Source organism: Rhineura floridana, chromosome 7 (assembly GCF_030035675.1).
Source record: "Rhineura floridana isolate rRhiFlo1 chromosome 7, rRhiFlo1.hap2, whole genome shotgun sequence".
NCBI classification, from domain to species: Eukaryota; Metazoa; Chordata; class Lepidosauria; order Squamata; family Rhineuridae; genus Rhineura; species Rhineura floridana.
The window spans coordinates 34,589,430-34,606,104 of NC_084486.1; positions in this window are offsets into that span (position 1 = coordinate 34,589,430).

Here is a 16,675-nt window from a genome sequence, read left to right on the forward strand (position 1 = left end):
GCGTCCCAAAGATTGGCATTGGAACTTGTACTTTTTAAAGGATATATTCAAACTGAGTGAATGGGCAGTAAAATGGCAAATGCAATTCAATGCAAGCGATGCACAAAAAATCAAAATTTCACATGTGGTCATGGGGTCTGGACTGGCAGCAACTGATCAGGAATAAGACTTTGGGGTCATCAGGGATAGCTTGATGAAAACTGTTGACCCAGTATGTGTGTAGCAGCTGTGGAAATAGGCAAATGCCATGCTAGGGATCAATAGGAAAGGGATCAGAATACCATTATATACAGTGCATTGCAAAAGTACTCAAACCCCTGACCAATGCTCTCATATTACTGAATTACAAATGGTACATTGTAATTTCATTCTGTATGATACTTTATTTTGAAACACTGAAACCCAAAATCAATTATTGTAAAGTGGCATTGGTTTTATCTTGGGAAATGTTTGTAAGAAACAAAAAACAAACATGTTGCTTGCATAAGTATTCAACCCCTGTGCTGTGGAAGCTCCCAGTTTACACAGATGAAAGAAATTGCCCTATCGAGGACACAATTACCTTACCATTGGCCTCCACCTGTGAACCATTAAAGTTGCTGTCACATTGTCAGGATAAAACCCCCACTGTTGAAGGATCATTGGTTAGGCTGTGGATCTGAAAGAAAATGAAGACCAAAGAGCATTCTACAGAAGTGAGAGAGAATGTAATACAAATGCATAGATTAGGAAAAGGGTATAAAATAATATCCAGGTGTTTGGATATCCCAGTGAGCACAGTTGGATCAATAATCAGGAAGTGGCAGCTGCATCACACCACCCAGGCACTGCCAAGAAAAGGCCGTCCTTCACAACTCAGTGCTTGAACAAGGAGACTTGTGAGAGAAGCCACAGAGAGGCCAACAATCACTTTGAAGGAGCTACAGAGTTCAGTGGCTAGGAGTAGAGTAATGGTGCACCAGTCAACCATATCAAGAGCTCTGCATAACACTGGCCTGTATAAGAGGATGGCAAAAAAGCCCGTTACTCAAAAAGAACAATCTGAAAGCACACCTAGAGTTTGCCAGAAAGCATGAGAGTGCCCCAGCTGTGATGTGGGAAAAGGTTTTGTGGTCAGATGAGACCAAGATAGACCTTTCTGGCCAAAACTCAAAAGCACTATGTGTGGCACAAATCTAACACTGCCCGTGCCTCAAGACACATCATACCTACAGTATGAAATAAATAAATAAATAAATACAGTGAAGTATGGTGGTGGCAGCAGCATCATGCTATGGGGATGTTTCTCTTCAGCGGGGACTGGGCATCTTGTTAAAATTGAAGGAAGAATGGATAGAGCAAAATACAGGGAAATACTGCAAGAGAACTTGTTTCAGTCCACTAAAAAACTGAAGCTTGGGAGGAAATTCACTTTTCAGCAAGACAATGATGCTAAGCACAAGGCCAAAGCAACATTGGAGTGGCTCAAGAACAAAAAGGTGAATGTCCCACAGTGTCCCAGCCAAAGTCTTGATCTCAATCCCATTGAGAATCTGTGGCGCTCTTTGAAGATTGCGGTCCACAAGCGACGTCCAACCAACCTGAACGACCTGGAGTGAATCTGCCAAGAAGAATGAGCCAAAATTCCTCCCAACACTGTGCTAAGCTAGTACATACCTACCCCAAAAGACTTAAAGCTGTTATTGCAGTGAAAGGTGGCTCTACCAAATATTAATGTGGGGGGGTTCAATACTTATGCAAGCAACATGTTTCAGTTCTTTGTTTCTTACAAACATTTCCCCACATGTGCCTTTTACCAACTTTGGCTGTTAAGACAGCTGCAGCCGTTTCTGGATTTGGGATAGCCTGACCACTGTTGTCCATGTACTGGTAACCTCCAGGCTGGATTATTGTAATGCACTCTATGTGGGGCTACCCTTGAGGTTGGTCTGGAAGATGCAGCTGGTGCAAAATGCAGCAGTGAGACTGCTCACTGGGGCAGGTTATTGCCAACATGTCACTTGCTGAAAGAATTGCACAGGCTACCTATTAGCTACTGGGCTAAGTTCAGGGTTCTAGGTTTGGTGTACAAAGCTCTATACAGCTTGGGACCAGGATACCTGAAAGACCATCTTACTCCTTATATACCCAGCAGATCACTATGCTCTCCAGGTGAGGGCCTCCTGCAGATACCATCTTATCAGGTGTTCTGTTCCACACAACATAGGAAATGGACCTTTAGTCTAGTGGCACCTATTCTTTGGAATTCCCTCCCCTTAAATATTGGACAGGTGCCATCTCTGTTATCGTTTTGGCGCCTACTGAAGACCTTCCTCTTTCAAATAAATAAATAAATAAAATAAGCCTTTTAAGCAGAGACCTTATCCCAATCCGTATATGTGTTAGAATTGCTTTTTAATGTGTTTTTAAAGCTTTTTTAAAGATGTTTTGTTATAAGGATGTTTTTGTTTTAATATATTTTAAAGTCTTTTTTTATGATGGTTTAAAGTGTTGTAGTGCTTTTGTTTGCCCCCTGGGCTCCTACTGGGAGAAAGGACAGGTTTTAAATTTAATAAATGCATCAATAAATTAACAAACATAAAACCAATGTCACCTTACAATAATTGATTTTGAGATTCGGTGTTTCAAAATAAATTATCATACAGAACGAAATTACAATGTACCATTTGTAATTCAGTAATATGAGAGCATTGGTCAGGGGTCTGATTACTTTTGCAAGGCACTGTAAATTTATGGTGTGACCACTCCTGGAATACTATATACAGTTCTGGTTGCCTCACCACAAAAAGAATATTACTGGAAAAGGTTCAGGAAAGAGCAACCAAAATGATTGAGGGGATGGAGCAACTCCCCTATGAGGAAAGGTTGCAACAGTTGGGGCTTTTTAGTTCAGAGAAAAGGTGAGTAAGAGGGTACATCATAGAGGTGTACAAAACCATTCATGGTGTGGAGAATGAGTAATGACGTTTTCCCCCCTCATAATACAAGAACTGAGGGACATCTGACAAAGCTGAATGTTGGAAGGTTTCGAACACAAGTACTTCACACAGTGCATAGTAATATTTAATATTAAGTAATATTTCTTGTAAACTGCTTAGAGGGTTGCAATAAAAGTGGTATGTACATTGAGGAGACAATTTTGTTAAATAACATTTTGTTAAATAAAATAAACTATGGAATTTGGTCCCACAGGAGGTGGTGATGGCCATCATCTTTGGATAGCTTCAAAAGGATTAGACAAATTCATGGAGGACAAGACTATCAAATGGCTACTAGCCTACAATGGCTATGTTCTTAGTCTAGTGTTGGAGGCAGTATGCCTCTATATACCAGTTGCTGGTACTTGCAGGTGGTGAGAACACTGTTGCGCTCAGGTTCTGTTTGCAGGCTTCCCATGGGTACCTGTTTAGCCACTGTAAGAAAATAATGCGGGACTAGATGGGCCCTTGGCCTGATCTAGCCGGCTCTTATGTTCTTGGAGTAACTGAAAGTGAGCCAGATCCTTCAGATTTGTATCTTGTAGCTGGGCATCCAATACCATCTTGAGGACTAGACACCCATCAGTGCAGTGGAAAGCTCTACACTGATCATTACTCATTGTAGTGCGTCCACTTTCCTGGCTATTGATATCACAGATGTTCTTAGTTCTTGATGAGCCTGGCCTACTGTGTGTCTGCCTTCTAGCAGAATACATTAGAGGCAATAAATGCAGCACATTTAGGTCTGGTCAAACAAAATCAGTATGTGGAATCTGATAGCAATTGAATGCAATTATTTTCATTTGTAGAATACAGGAAGCCTCTTTAAGTGATACGTACTTTGAAAGCTGAGAACATCATGAAGCTCAAACATACAGACAGTGGAGAAAATTTGGGGCATTGCAATGCTCAAAGCTTTTGTTGGACACTTGTTCAAATAAAAGTCTTGTTACTTATCATTTGCTCCATTTTTGGTTCCATGGTTCACTGAAACCTGTTCCAAGTATTCATAAACATAACCAACATATGTTTGTGATATGATCTCTGGTACCTCTTCCCTTTCTAAATCCAGCTTGGACATCTGGCATTTCTCGCTTCATATATGGCAAGAGCCCTTTCTTTGGAATTGGGATGTATACGGAACACTTCCAGTCTTTGGGCCATTGTTTAGTTTTCCATATTTCTTGACAGATTTTAGTCAAAATTTGGACTGATTCAGTCTCAGTAGCTTGTAGCAACTCTATTGGTATGCCGTCTATTCCTGGTGATTTGTTTCTTCCAAGTATTTTAAGAGCAGCTTTCACCTCGCATTCTAAAATTTCTCATTCTTCATCATATGGCTCCTCCGTGAATGAATCTGTCATCCTTGCATCTCTTTTACAGAGTTCTGCAGTGTATTGCTTCCATCTTCCTTTTATTTCATCTCGGTCTGTCAGTGTGTTCCCCTGTTGATATTCAACATCCCTGCTCTTGGTTTAAATTTCCCTTTCATTTCTCTAATCTTTTGGAACAGGGCTCTTGTTCTACCCTTTTTGTTGTCCTCTTCTATTTCTATACAGTAACTATTGTAATAGTTCTCTTTGTCCCTACGTACTAGTCTCTGTATTGTTGAATTTAGGGTTCTGACTGTGTTTCTGTCTCCTTTTGCTTTTGCTTTCCTTCTCTCTTTAACCATTTGAAGAGTTTCTTCAGTCATCCATTGGGGTCCTTCTCTCTTTTTAACTAGAGGTATTGTCTTTTTGCATTCTTCCCTGATAACACCTCTGACTTCATTCCATAGTTCTTCTGGTTCTCTGCCAACTAAGTTTAAAGCCTCAAACCTGTTCCTTATTTGATCTTTATACGCTCCTGGGATGTTATTTAAATTGTATTTTGGCATTATGATTGCTTTGTTGGTCTTCTTTAGCTTTACTCTAATTTTCGATACGACCATGATCTGTACCGCAGTCTGCTCCTGGTCTTGTTTTTGCAGAAAGTATGGAACTTCTCCATCTTCTGCTACCAATTATATAATCAATTTGATTCCTATATTGACCATTTGGTGATGTCCACATGTACAGTCGTCTTTTCGGTTGCTCAAAAAATGTGTTGGCAAGAAACAAATTATTGGCTTCACAGAATTCAATAAGTCTTTCTCCTGCTTCGTTTCTGTCTCCTAGGCCCCATTTCCCCACAATTCCTAATTCTTCTCTGTTCCCTACTTTTGCATTCCAGTCCCCCCTAATTATCAGCACATCTTGTTTTGGTGTGTGATCAATTTCTTCTTGTACTTCTGCGTAAAATCGCTCCAATTCCTCTTCTGCATTTGCCGTCGGACCATAGACTTGGATGCTGGTTGTGTTGATAGGTTTCCCATTAAATCTCATTGATATCACTCGCTCAGACCTTGCGTTGTAGCTCCTAATTGTTCTTGCTACATCACTTCTCACTATTAAAGCAACCCCATTTCTTCTTAATTTCTCATTTCCTGCATAAAATATTTTGTAGTTGCCTGATTGGAAATGTCCCATTCCCATCCATTTTAGTTCGCTCACACCAAGTGTTGTAATGCTGATGCATTCCATTTCTTGCTAGACAATTTCTAACTTTCCCTTGTTGATGCTTCTCACATTCCATGTTCCTATTGTGTCCGTCGTACAACTCCGGACTCTCCTTTCGCATCCGTGCGACTTACTACAATTAGTGAATTAACTTTTCTATAAGCAATATTTTATTTGCCTCAAAGAACACTTTGATCCCAGCATTATGAAATTATGTAAAAAGCACTTGAAGACACAGTAGATTTCGCTTGTGTTCAGTATGGCTGCAATGCAATTTTTGGATTTAACATTAAAGGAGAGTAGTGGATGGAGGGGCAGTGCAAGGAGAGGATTTCCCCTCCCTCTCTTTCCCCTTCTGCATTCCTCACACATGCTTTCCTGCCCAATTTCACTTAGGAGATCTGTGGGTGGAAGCAATCTTCACTTTTTGGATTTGGAATTGCATGCCTAAATTAGGTGTACCTGCAAATGTGCATGCTGTTTGTCCACACTGCACTGATTTCAATAGAATGCACAACTCAATGAGATCAGTGCAGTGTGGTTTATCTGCATTTTACATCCAATTTACCTTATGATTCATTGAAGTGTGAGGTGGCATTCCTTCTTGCACTTTAAAGAATCCTATGAAAGGGTGCTGCTGGGCTCAGAGAAAACAACCTTCTGCAAGGGCGATTCTCCCCCTCTCCGTAATTTTGAATAAGGGAAGGGGAATCTGTGGTCCTCCAGGTGTTGCTAGACCATAGCTCCCATCTTCCTGACTATTGGCCATGGTGGCTGAGGCTGATGAGAGTTTATTTTATTTACGCATTTATATTCTGCACTTTCGTAAGAATATGTTAAGGCGGTAAGTTAGTCCAACTACATTGGGAGGGCCGCAGGTGCAACCCCTGTGATTTACTTTGTGAAGGGACAGTCCCCTTTGCAAGTCAAAAGATGGTTGGAAGGGGGAGAGTTGGGCTATGAAGGGCATATCTCTCAAAACTCAATCCCTCATCCATTGGGCCCCAGGGAGCATCACTAAGAAGTGAGGTCTTGTCAATGGTCCCTGGGGGTATCAGAGCAATTTGTGTGTGGGCATGCATAGCCCTTGATCCCTGGAGAAGGCTTGGGCTTTCTCCACTACCCCTTACACCCATCAGGTATATTTGTATGTATATTAAGCAGGCCTGTCACTTCACATTTTGGCACCCAGTGAGCCTGCACGTAAAATACATAAACAGAGTGATTTGCACAGGCTTTCATGTCATTTGAAGAATACAAAGGTCTACAGAATAATTACCCTGTTTTCACAGCTGCACTTGAGAAGGGATGGGCTAACAGCCAGCCACATTTGCAAATCAAAGCAAACTGTGTTGCCATAGGTTCAGCTTTTATATCATTGGAGACCAAGCTGCCATATGCTTGAGGCTCAGTTTATTAAATTGCCATCGTGCTATTGGATATAACTGATAATATGCATCACTTTTTAAATGAATATTTAACCGACATTTATGGGATTGGAAGACAAAGTGGTGGCTTGATAACTATTTACAGTAGATGTCAAAAGAAGTACCATAATAGTATTTAAATATAAGGCTGAAGAAAATAAAACCAAACACAGAAGTATAAAACAATGTTTCTACAGTTTTGAGCTAAGTACTGGTTAGAATTGGAAATACTTTAGTTGGCCTTTTTCTTATCTTCCAATCTTTTCTTTATAACCTCATTCACTGATATTTGGCAAGCATAATTAAATATATGAACATATCTGACCCATATAAGCAGCTATCTATAACAAATGCGGAGTGTGCCATAAGTGGAAAACCTCCCTCTTCCTTTGTTGAAAACTAAAATGTATCTGTATGGTTTTATTGAATGGATAAGCTTCTGGCTAAGACTTACAATCGGGGCCTTAAGCTTTTTAGGCAGACATCTGACCATCCACTTAACAAATGGGGGACAAACAGAAGATGTTGGTGTTGTGCCAAAAATTGAGTCTTTACCCCCGCACAGCAATATTTATACCAACTGCTTTGTTAGCATAGCATGCTGTATAGGATTAGGCCTTTTCTCAATTTAAAATTCTGTTCAGATGTAGTCATGCAGCATTCAAAAAACATATTACTCCTAAACAACTTACAGCACAATCCTAACCAGTAGTAAATCAGAAGTAAATCGTATTGAATTCATTTGAGCTTACTCCCAGGTAAAGGGGGTTAGGATTTGCATCCTTCACTGAGATAATTATCTCATAACATTTTGATTTACCTAGCAGTAAGTGCTCTTGACCTCAGTAGAGCCTGTTTGAAACTTAAGTGCATTTAGGGATGGGGGCATGTAAGGGTCAATTTACATTATGTGCAAACAGTTGTATTTGCCACTTACACACTGGTGTTAATAAATCATAATAATAAATTTAATTTATATGTCGCCTATCTGGCCAATGACCACTCTAGGCGACGTACATGAAGAATTAAAATACAATACAATAAAATACAATAATAAAAATAAAACAATATAGCAGCAATAATAATAATGTAGGGTAGAAGGCATTTGTTCATAACAGTTAACCCTCCCCGGAAGTCCCAAAGGCCTGTTGAAAGAGCCAGGTCTTTAAGGCTTTACGAAATGTGTTTAGGGAAGAGGCGTGCTGTAGATCTTGTGGGAGGGAGTTCCAAAGAGTGGGGGCTGCCACTGAAAATGCCCTCTCTCTAGTTCCCGCCAATTGAGCTGTTTTTGTTGGCGGGATTGAGAGAAGGCCCTGTGTGGCAGATCGTGTCGGGCGGCATAGTTGGTGGCGTTGCAGGCGCTCCTTTAGATAGACTGGGCCGAAACCGTATAGGTATTTAAAGGTTAATACCAACACCTTGAATTGGGCCCGGAAAACAACAGGAAGCCAGTGTAGATCGAACAACACAGGCGTGATGTGATCCCGGCGGCGACTATTCGTAAGTAAACGAGCCGCCGCGTTTTGTATAAGTCGTAGTTTCCGGACCGTTTTCAAGGGTAACCCCACGTAGAGCGCATTACAGTAATCCAGTCGAGAGGTGACCAGGGCATGCACTACTAGTGGGAGTTGATGATCAGGAAGGTAGGGTTGCAGCCTTCGTATGAGGTGTAGTTGATACCAGGCTGCCCGGCTCACTGCCGAAATCTGAGCCTCCATGGACAGCCTGGAATCAAGTACAACCCCAAGGCTACGGACCTGGTCCTTCAGGGGTAGACTCACCCCGTTGAACTTCAGGTCAACGTCTCCCAACCTTCTCTTATCCCCCACGAGCAGTACCTCGGTCTGTTAGTAGTGACTGATAACATTTTGCAGTGGATATGTACTAACTAGGGTGTAAAAGGTGGTATACAAAGTATACAGTACAACATAAAACACCATAAAAACAATTCCAAGGGTGGTATTCAATGCTAGTCCTACTCAGAGCAGATCCACTGAAGTTAATAGACCTGACTAAGGTTCATTAATTTAAATGGATCTACTCAGAGTAGGACTTAACTGAATACAATCCAAAATAATTATTAAAATTACTAGTTAATCAAGACAATTTTAACAGCTGCATAAAAAGGTGACTGAGCTCATGGTGATTAAAAGGCAAAATGTCTTCAGTTGCCAAAGATGTTTACTTGGAAATAGATCCCACTCGATTTAATGGGTCCGACTCCCTAGTAAATCTGGTTAGGATTACAGTGCAATTCAATACACATTTTCTCGCAAATAAATCCTACTGCAGAGTTCAGTGGGATTGATTACCATACAAAAGTGTACATAGCTTTAATGAACTGGACCTTTACAGAACTGGCAAGCAAAGATTCACTAATAGGCAGTAATATCTTGCAGTTTAAGAGTGGACCTATAGCCAACAGTTATTTCTATCAAACTTTAAAAAGCAAGGAAATTGGGCAGCTATAACGAATGCACCAGAGGAGCAGGAGACGTGACCTCCTCTCTGAGATAGTGTATTACCTTACAAATTTGTCAAAATGCAAACACAATTTGGGTCGGTCTTTCAGAGTCCAATCCACTTCCTGTGTAGCTTGGAAGAATTTGGTAATGTGCCTCTGAGCATATGGTGAGTGGTGGCAACATCTGCAATCAGGACTGCATCTCTAAAGATGGAGAATTATATTGTTTGTATGTTTGTTGGCATTATTCTTTCTTTGTTTCTATCCCGTGTTACTACTATTTCTACAGAGAATCTAATCTAAAAAATTCTATTTGTCTCATTATGCATCGTAGAAACCTGTGTCAAATTTATTTTTATTAATTTCAAAGCCTTTTTATTGGTCAATGTCATATGATGGTGAAGACAGCCTTTTGTGTTTGAAACTGGAGGTTATGCTCTATTTCAATTTTGAGTGCATTAACAGTTGAATATGAAACCGCAGTTTGATGTAAAAAAGGAAGAGGGAGAGAGGTGATAGGGAGGACGAGGAGGAGGGGAGCACAGATTTGATAATTTGCATGCTTTTTGAGTTTAGTGGGATTTACTCCTGTACAATCATGCTTAGGATAGGTGAAACTGACTTGGGGGAGGGGCAGGTGGAGAAAGGGGAAAGGGGATGGAAAGGAAGGAGAAGAGGAGGAGGAGATTGGGTGGGTGGGCACTGGGCAGAGGGAAAGCCTCTGTCCTTTCCAAAAGGAAAACATCGTTAACAATACCATTGTTTTTCAGGGTTTCTTCCACCTTTTCATTTTACGGTAGACACATGTAGTCTCCCACCCAAATTTAAACCAAAGCTATCTCTGGCCATATCCACACCTGACATTTATTGCACTTTAAACAGTCATGGCTTCCCCCAAAGAATCCTGGGAAGTGTAGTTTGTGAAGGGTGCTGAGAGTTCTCAGGAGATTCCCTATTCCCTTCACAGAGCTGCAATCACCAGAAGAGGGGCTGAGTGTTAAACCACTCTGGCCACTGAAGCTCTGTTATTAGTCTCCTAATAACACTCCGCACCCTTTGCAAACTACACTTCCAAGGATTCTTTGGGGGAAGCCATGACTATTTAAAGTGGAATAAATGTCTGGCATGGGTGTGGCCCCGATTAGCCAAGCCAAACAGCTGTAAGTCTGGCTTTTAGAACACTGACAGACGGTTCTTACTGAGCATGCCTGCACTATCATAGACTCCGATATTAAATTTCTTAAATTAATTGAAAATCAGTCATGCATTTTTTAAACTGCAGAAAATGAAGATCAGGGTATGGGGCAAGGTGAGTGATAGGATTACAGGTGAACATGGCTGATTTTTTCTCTCGTTTTACTCTTTGAACTCTAGATTCTCTGTGAGTGTTTTGTGTATTGCCATGAAAACATAGAGAGTTGTTGAGGAAGCATTTCTGGGTTCAGGACTATAAGTGTTAAGATTTTATTTTGAAATGAGCTTATGGAAAGCAGAAGAATGGCATTGGGGGGCATTTTCAATTTAACATGGCAGAATGTGAAAAATCGAAGCTGGCTACGGTATACTCTTGTGGCTGTATAATAGCCTGTCCAGCTGAAGTGACAGGATAATTGCTTCTTACCTGCTTAGAGATCCTAGGTAAGGAACATTTAATCTAGCTTACTTGCTTCTGGCAATAAGAGTTTAAGTGCCCTCAGGCCAATCCAGTCACCAGAAGGTCGTCGTAGGAAGAAAGCCTAGTGTTGTGGAGATGTTAGTTGGGAGCACTCAGGAGAAAAGATGGATGCCTCTGAAGGCTGCAATTCTAAATGCATTTACTAAGGGACTAAGCCTCACAGAACTCAACAGGACTTACTTCTGTGTAGATATTGTTAGGATTGTGCTGCTGGTAAGGCTTGACTAGGAATCCTCTGCAACGCTATCCATATCCAAGCCTGGAATGCCCTGCCTGCCTTTTAACGTCACTGCTCCAAACTTCTTTACAGACTTGACCTTTCACTGCAGAGAGAGGTTTGAGAAATGAGTAAGAGTTAAGAAGATTCTCTACTCTTTCCTGCCTACTCTGTGGGCTGCTATAAGCTCACTTTGACAGTCAACCCAATTCCAGTGAGTAATAATTGACAGAGAGAAAACACACATGGTTTGGTCTACCTTCACAGGCAGTAGATTGGGAACAACAGCGATTGAAGCCCCACTTCCCAGTATGTGAATTCTCTTTTACCACTATTGGGCAGGAAACAAGCCATAATACAAATAACAAGGCACATCATCAGTGGTTTAAGGAGGTTGAACTGACCACATGGAACCACTGTTGTTGCTTCTATGGATGTAAGGGAGTACAGTCAGAGGTAACTGAAATGCAAATAGAAAAAGAAAAGACAGTGATGATTTCCTAAATGCAATACCATACCAACCACAAGATTCCTATGAGTAAGACAGAAAACTCAGCATCCCACAACCAGTCAGGGTTCCTAACCAAAACTCACAAACTCCTAGCAGCCAGTCAGCCAAGGTCACAGAAATCCCCATGCAACACAACCTGACCCTGGGACTGCAGTTAGTGCAGAATGCTGCGGCATGATTGCTAACATGAGTGAGACCCTGTCAGCACATATCTCTGCTCTGAAAACTGCACTGGTTGCTGATTTGCTACCAGTCCAAGTTCAGGGTGTGCTTTCTATATTACGGGTTCCACATAGTACTTGTTCTGCTCTTGTAAGAAAACAAACCTTTAGTGTTGCAGTACCTACGCTTTGGAACTCCCTGCCTATTTCCATTAGGCAGGTGCCTTCATTGTACTCATTTTGGCACCTGCTAAAAACATTTTTGTTTAGGCAAGCCTATCCAGGCATGTAGAAGCTATTATGTTTTTTTGTTTTTAACTCATTGTTGGTTTTATTATTTTTAATGTTTTTAAATATCTGTCTTTAACTGTTTTTGCCAATAATTTTATTGTTTTTATCCCTTTTACAAACCACTTAGAGGGTTTTTATTTATTTATTTAAAATATTTCTATCCCACCCTATAATAGGGTGCTCAGGACATCTTACAAAAATAAAATCAAACACGTACATAATAAAATTGTAAACAATAAAATCACAAACACATTAAAATACAATTAAAATACATAATACAATACACACACACACACACACACATATAGGGTTACTTCATAAACTTTGCCTGCATATAGATCATTTCTGTCATAGCACTGGGCTACTACTGGGAGGAAGGGCAGGATATAAATCTAACAATGAATAAATAAAATAAATAAATAAATAATAAAATGGAATAAGATACAAAGTTTACTGGGTGACCATGGGCTATGCACCACCTCAGCCTAATCTGACCCTCAGGGTGAAAACAACAGAGGGAGACCATGAACGCTACAAGGTGCAATCCTATGCATGTTTACTAAGAAGCAAGTCCCAATGTATTAAATGGGGCTTACTCAGACAGGGAAGCATACACAGGACTGCAATTCAGTGATAAGGAACTTCACTCACCCAATCCAAAATTCAGAATCATGCCACGTTAAGCTGTTTTGCAACTGTTTTATACTTGTTTTATGGTTAATTGATTTTAAATGGCTTTATTTCTTGTTGTGAGCTGCCTTGGTTTCCAACCGTACTTCACAGGGCTGTTGGAAAGACTATATACACACACACACTGGAGATGTAAAAATACATGAAAATATATACACACATGCTGGAGATGTAAAAATACATTGTTGTTGTTATGTGCCTTCAAGTCGATTACGACTTATGGCGACCCTATGAATCAGTGACCTCCAAGAGCATCTGTCATGAACCACCCTGTTCAGTTCTCGTAACATAAAAATACATACACCCCATACAATAGTTTATTGTCAAAACCAGTTGACCACTGCAGAACTTAAAAAAAAATAAGTATTAGTTTCCTGCCAAATAAAACCAGTGACACCTAAGAAAGCCTTGCCTAACTGCTTAAAAAAAAAAGATCAGAGGGTGAGAGAAATATTTACAACACAATCCTTTTCTATGTTCACTCAAAAGTCCCATTGATTTTCAGCACAATCCTAACCACATCTACTCAAAAGTAAGTCCTACTGAATTCAACGGGGTTAGCTCCCAGGTATGTGGAATTGCATTACAGCTTTACTCCCAGAAAAGCTTCATATTGGGAAGGTTTTCAAAACAGGTTATAAATAAGACAAATAAACTGCCCTCTTCCAGTAAAATTTAAACTTGTTTGACTCCTTAATTAGAAAAGTATAACACTGCAGCATGTACTTTTTAAAACTTCTGTTCAAAAATTATTTGAAAGATAAAATGTATAATATGCTATTTTTGCAAGTAATTAAAAAAGCCCTGCATGTATACTGTTATGTCTACCAAGATCCTGCTGTGATCTTCTGTTGTAGTGCAATCCTATGCATATTTACTCAGAAGCAAGTCCCAATCCTGTACAGAGAACGTACTCTTTATGCTGCTGAAAGCTATATATTTACTGAATTCCTGATGTGAGACAAGCAGGAAAAGGAAACCGAGTTTAGGTATTGCCTGGGGTTAAATCTTGTCAATCACAACCCTGACTTCAGCTATTGGCTAAAAACCTGAAAGAGCAAGGATTAGAGCAGCTGGAAACAACAGAGGGTGCCGGGGCCCCCCGGACATATTGGTTTATATCTTTTGAACCAGACCACCTAGAAACTTACTTTTCTTTTAAATGAAAGCTAAGAGTCCAGAGATTAAAGTGAGTCACCCAGAGAGGATCCCCAAAAACCAGAGTCTCCAGGTGAAAACCAGACACCTGGCAACCCTAGTAGCCCCCATGCACCCAAAAAAGACTTTGTTAAAAGGAGTTTCTTTTCAGGAAGGCTTGTTAACTGAGGTATTACTGTAATCAACAAGGAAGTAAAAAGCACCTCCCATGAGAAGGAATTCCACAGTAACGGAGTCACCAATGAAAAGACCCTGCCTTTTCTACCTGAAAACCTGGTAAACCTTACTTGCAAGTCCTGCAAGCAAAGCCTCTGCAGTAGATATTGAAGCCTGGGCAGGTGCAGGCTGTCCTTCAAATAATTTTATCCCAAGCCATTCAGCATTTTATTTTAAATATATATTATTTAATCAATAAACGGAAAAAGAACAAGATAACTAAAAATACACAATCCATGTTCAATTCCATGGGATAATTTACATAGCCACAATTGGGTAAAGCATTTTTAAAAATCCATTTATTTACTTATTCAATTTATATCTCGCAAGGAACCCAGAGTGGCAAACAATAGCACTAAAAGCCCTTTAAAACATCTTAATAGAACAAAAATAAAACATATTTAAAAAGATATTAAAACAAAACATCTTTAAAAGCAATTCTAGCACAGACGCAGACTGGAATAAGTTCTCTTCTTAAAGGCTTAATGAAATTATGCATTACCTGTACTTAAACCACATTCAGTTCTTGTGACAAAATATATTTATCTAATAAAATTAGATTTATATTGATTTTTACAATAAAACCTCCAATATCTCTTGTTATAATAGTTGTTTTTCAGGTCCAGAATTAGACAACTTGTTCCAGTGAGTCTTTTTAATAATCATTTCTCTCAGAATAATTTAGTCTTCAATCCTGTGGTCCTTGGGCAGGCATCCCAAGAGTGGAAAGAGAGACCTGACTTCAGAGGAGGAGATCTGACCTCGCATTACCCCTTCTAACTACTTTGGAAACAGGTACTACAGGCTAGCCACAGGCCTTGCCTCACAACCTAAGCTGGAACTTCTACAGCAGAACTTAAAAGGAGCAGATCTCATTCCCTAAACATGCCGCTGAAACTAAAGGGGAGATGGATGCATTTTTTGCCTGTTTGAAATTATGGGAGGGATATTTTTTAAAAAAAATTAGACTAGAAAGGTCAAACACAGCTCCTTCCCTTCTATCTTGTTGCGATGCACCCAACAGGACTCTTGGGCAGTTTGTCCACCTTCTGCCCTACTCAACGCACTCTCTCCCTCTCTGATTGATCTTTTAAGGTATGAGATCTTAACATTCTGTGCCAAACATTATTTTCCCATTGTTTTATAGATGGCAATTATGTTTTGTTCCGGTTTTTAGCAACAAAAATCCAGGGTGGTCCAAGCATGTTTGCTATTTTTTTTTTTGCACTTAGTTGTCACTAACCCTTCCAACTTTCCTAATAAAATAACCACAGGGCCCATTATACACAGTAATTATATGACCACCCAATGCATCTAAAGTCCACAAGGTCATGACCACATCTCTGGCATATTGCATTAAATAATTTATACTTTGTTTGCAAGTCCAAAGGTGTAAAATACCATAAATATATCTTATAGTCGTTTTCTCTTGTTGCCCATCAATAAAATTTTCTGGACCATGACTACACATTCCTTTCTGTTGCCAGACAAGAATAGTTGATATGGAACATCCCCCCCCCAATTTTCTCTCAAATTCCGTCTTCTCTGCTTGTAGGTATTCTAGAATTTCCAGACAGCAGTCTTTTTTGGCATTTACAATTAATCTCTCCCTCCCACACGGAATTAAGTTATGTATATACTTAGTTCTCGTGATTTTCTTCAAATGTTGAATTTATTTTAGTATTGTTCTTAACTTTTTGGAGACAATTCATTTTCTAGAGCTACTGCTAATTTTTCTGGCAACATTCCTACACCTTCAGCAGATGCTTGATGGGTAGAGATTCAACCAGCGCAATTTTTTCCAACAGAGAGAAGCAAAAGTTGTGACACTGCCACCTGCTCTCCCAGCAGACCATAAGCTTCTGATAGGCCATGGTGGAAAACAGGATGTTGGGCTAGATAGGCCTATGCTATGGTCTGATGAAGCAGGGGTCTTGTTCTCCAAAGAAAATAAAAACAAGTGCATGTGTTTGGTCAGATGTAGTAAAATTGGTTCTTTTAAATCCCCCCAAAATTCTTTCATCTATTCCAGCGCTTTCTTCCTACTTGTAACTGTAGCCCTTTGAATTTAACTGCAGAAAACGTCTCCGTAATCTAATTTTATAAGGGGATGTTCAACACGCTCCTCCTTTACAGTTAGTTCTTATTATCCCGGAGGTGGTCGGTATAGCTGGATTGCATTATGTCTGTTCGACATGGCAAAAACTTGGTGAAAATGCCATTCTTTATTGGGTGTGTTTCCGTTCTTAAACTCTCGATGCTACTCCGAGCACGACCGAGCTGCCTTATAAGTCAGTCCCGTGTCTGCTTGCTACCAGGTAAGCGAGCTACAGGGTTACAGGCTGAG